Raw genomic sequence first — 3,884 nt, forward strand, 5'->3', positions numbered from 1 at the left:
AAGGAGATAGAGGGAAGGGGCGGAGAGGCGAGGAGAAGTGAGGCGAGGAGAGAGAGAGGGAGAGAGAGGGGGAGAGAGAGAGAGAGAGAGAGAGAGAGAGACCGACCCTTGCCGATCCCCAGCCAGAGGGCGCGTGGCGGGAGGGGAAGGAGTCGCCCGGCCGTCCGGGAGCGGCCGCAGCGCACCGCCGCGGAGGCGCGAGCAGCCCCGCGGCCGCCTCCGCCGCCTGCCCGCAGCGCTGTCCCCCGCGGTTCCGCTCCCCTGGCAGCTGCGCCCGCGCCCGCGCCGCCGCCCGCGCCCTGGCCGAGCGGAGCGCAGCCGGGGAGCGCGGACGCCGTGGTCTTCGCCTTTCTCGCAGCTCGCCGGCGGCTGCCCGCGGCTCCGAAGGAGGCGGACGGTGAGCGGGCGCCCCGGGCGCCCTTTTCTTCTTTCGGTCGGAGTTGAATCTCTGCTGCCCGAGTCCAGGTGCTGGACTTCCGGACCGACGCGGACGCCCCTCTCCCGCCCGCGGCCGCCTTGTCATGCTGCCCAAAGTGGAGACGGAAGCGCTGGGACTGGCTCGGTCGCATGGGGAACAGGGGCAGATGCCGGAAAACATGCAAGTGTCTCTATTTAAAATGGTGAATTACTCCTACGATGAAGACCTCGAGGAGCTGTGCCCGTGTGTGGAGATAAAGTGTCTGGCTATCACTATGGACTGCTCACCTGTGAGAGCTGCAAGGGGTTTTTTAAGCGAACAGTCCAAAATAATAAAAGGTACACTTGTATAGAAAACCAAAGCTGCCAGATCGACAAAACACAGAGAAAGCGTTGTCCTTACTGTCGATTTCAGAAATGTCTGAGTGTTGGAATGAAGCTGGAAGCTGTAAGAGCCGACCGCATGCGGGGAGGAAGGAACAAGTTTGGGCCAATGTACAAGCGAGACAGGGCCCTAAAACAACAGAAGAAAGCCCTCATCCGCGCTAACGGCTAACGGACTGAAGCTGGAAGCCATGTCGCAGGTGATCCAGGCCATGCCCTCTGAGTTGAGCATCTCCTCTGCGATCCAGAACACGCACTCTGCCTCCAAAGGCCTACCTCTGAACCACGCTGCCTTGCCTCCCTCAGACTACGACAGAAGTCCCTTTGTCACCTCCCCCATTAGCATGACAATGCCACCTCCTGGCAGCCTGCAAGGTTACCAAGCATATGGCCACTTTCCGAGCCGGGCTATCAAGTCTGAGTACCCGGACCCCTACAGCAGCTCTCCCGAGTCCATCCTAGGCTACTCCTACGTGGACAGCTACCAGACCGGCTCCCCGGCCAGCATCCCGCAGCTCATCCTGGAACTTCTGAAGTGCGAGCCGGAGGAGCCGCAGGTGCAGGCCAGGATCATGGCCTACTTGCAGCAGGAGCAGGCCAACCGGAGCAAGCACGAGAAGCTGAGCACATTCGGGCTGATGTGCAAGATGGCGGACCAGACGCTCTTCTCCATCGTGGAGTGGGCCAGGAGTAGTATTTTCTTCAGAGAACTTAAGGTTGACGACCAAATGAAGCTGCTTCAGAACTGTTGGAGTGAGCTCCTAATCCTGGACCACATTTACCGGCAGGTGGTGCACGGGAAGGAAGGATCCATCTACCTGGTTACTGGACAACAAGTGGACCACTCCATAATAACAGCACAAGCAGGTGCCACGCTCAACAACCTCATGAGTCATGCCCAGGAGTTGGTGGTAAAACTTCGCTCTCTCCAGTTTGATCAACGGGAATTTGTGTGTCTGAAATTCTTGGTGCTCTTTAGTTTAGATGTCAAAAATCTTGAGAACTTCCAGCTGGTAGAAGGTGTTCAGGAACAAGTGAACGCTGCCCTCCTGGACTACACCATGTGTAACTACCCGCAGCAGACAGAGAAGTTCGGGCAGCTCCTGCTGCGACTTCCGGAAATCCGGGCCATCAGCATGCAAGCTGAAGAATACCTCTACTACAAGCACCTGAACGGGGACGTGCCCTACAATAACCTCCTCATTGAGATGCTGCATGCGAAAAGAGCCTAGGCCACAGCACCCCAGCAGCTCTGCTTTCCAAACAGAAGGAGACGGGGAAGAAGGAGGGAATTAAAAGAAATAAAATACTCTGAAGTGCTCCAAGCAACACATTAAAGACTTGGTTGGAAGACAGTGACTTTCCAAAGGCATAATCATCAGATACTTAACGGCAAATAAATGATGTATCAGGGTATTTGTATTGCAAACTGTGAATCAAATGCTTCTCCTCCCCAAAGGATTCCATATCAAAGACATTGGAAGGAAATGGACTGAGCTCACAGGTGGATGCCAACACTGTCAGAATAAAAAATGGACAGAACAATTCTTGTATATTTAAGCTGATCTCCGCTATGAAGAAATTGAGGAACTGATCTGCACCGTTAATTAGGCTTGTACAGGGGGGATCCTGAGCGTCCCGGATTCCTCCATGGTACGGCTGAACGGGACCCTCCGGAGAGCATCAGCCGCACCTACAGCGGCTGCTCCCTCCACCTTCAAACGCCCCAGCACCTTCTGGCCCTGTGACCACCGAATCTCTACCAGGGACCTGCGTTCTGCCACACCCAGTAGTGGCTCCACCAGACCGTGAAAAGCCTGGTTTTGAATGTGTGTGTGTCCTAGACTCCAAACAGCCAGAGAGCGCAGTCTGTCAATATGTTGAGCTCGCCATCTAAATGGTCATGTCAACAAGCAGGCAGTGTCTTGCTTCTGTCTTACTCTGAGCCCTCATTCGTGTTAAGGAAAGTGACTGCAAACTTTTCCAGCAAATGCTCCCCTAGCTAAAGCCAGTGAAACCTTATTTCTGCTGCTGTTGCTGAAATGTGGCTTTCGCATTGTTGGATTTCATTTAAAAAAAAAAAAAATCTGGCCAAACGGCTTGTTAGGATGCATCCGTCTTTCTAATCATCGAGGTTGGTAGTTCATTTAAAAATAAAGCGTTAAATATGTTTTCCTGGGATGTCAAAACGGTCACAGTCCTAGGTAGTCAAAAACAAAACCGAAGCATGTTGAGCTATGCAAACAGGAAACAAAAGATGAGCTGATGGATTCATTGACTTACGAGTCATTGCTGTTGCAATTGAACATCCCCGAAGCGTAGGGTGATTGTTACCTATGGCCTGGAAAGGAATGAGACAATGCAGTCTTCCTCAAAGAGCAAAGGCAGGCTGACCTCCCCAGAGCAAAGTCTGCTGTTGAACAAATATTGGAGGACACAGCATTGCAAACAGACTCTCCAAAAACACTAGCAGTATTATTAATTAACATGCAATGCCGCAGGTACAAAAGTCTTGCCTTATTTCAAAATTCTAAAAGGTAGCTGTGCAGATGTGGATCAACAGTTGTTTAAAATAAAGTATTAACACTTTAAAGTCAAAAAAAAAAATACATCACCCTTTTATGATGAAAACTCTCAGCAAATTGGGTATAGAAGGAACGTTCCTCAACAAAATCAAGGGAATTTATGACAAACCCATGGCCAGTGTCCTATTGAATGGGGAAAAGTTGAAAGCATTCCCACTGAGATCCAGTACCAGACAAGGATGCCCACTCTCACCATTACTATTCAATGTAGTCCTGGAAGTTTTAGCCATGGCCATTAGACAAGAAAAAGCAATCAAATAGATACAAATTGGGAAAGAGAAGTCAAACTATCCTTATTGAAGATGATATGATTTATATTCTTTATATATTCTATATTCTATATATAGTCTATATTCTATATATAGGTGATCCAAAAGACTCTATCAAGAGACTCTTGGCACTCATAGCAGAGTTTGGCAAAGTAGCAGGATATAAAATCAATGCACAAAAATCAACAGCCTTTGTATACAAAGACAATGCCATGGCTGAGAAAAAAAC

At 50.5% G+C, this 3,884-nt stretch overlaps 1 pseudogene; it reads left to right on the forward strand.

Annotated features, from left to right (window-relative positions):
- Positions 1–496: 496 nt before the first annotated feature.
- Positions 497–3,083, forward strand: LOC100353617 (nuclear receptor subfamily 5 group A member 2 pseudogene; annotated as a pseudogene).
- The last annotated feature ends 801 nt before the right edge of the window (positions 3,084–3,884 follow it).

The sequence above is a fragment of the Oryctolagus cuniculus genome, chromosome 8 (assembly GCF_051225735.1).
Source record: "Oryctolagus cuniculus isolate XC-2025 breed Fujian yellow rabbit chromosome 8, ASM5122573v1, whole genome shotgun sequence".
Taxonomy (NCBI): Eukaryota; Metazoa; Chordata; class Mammalia; order Lagomorpha; family Leporidae; genus Oryctolagus; species Oryctolagus cuniculus.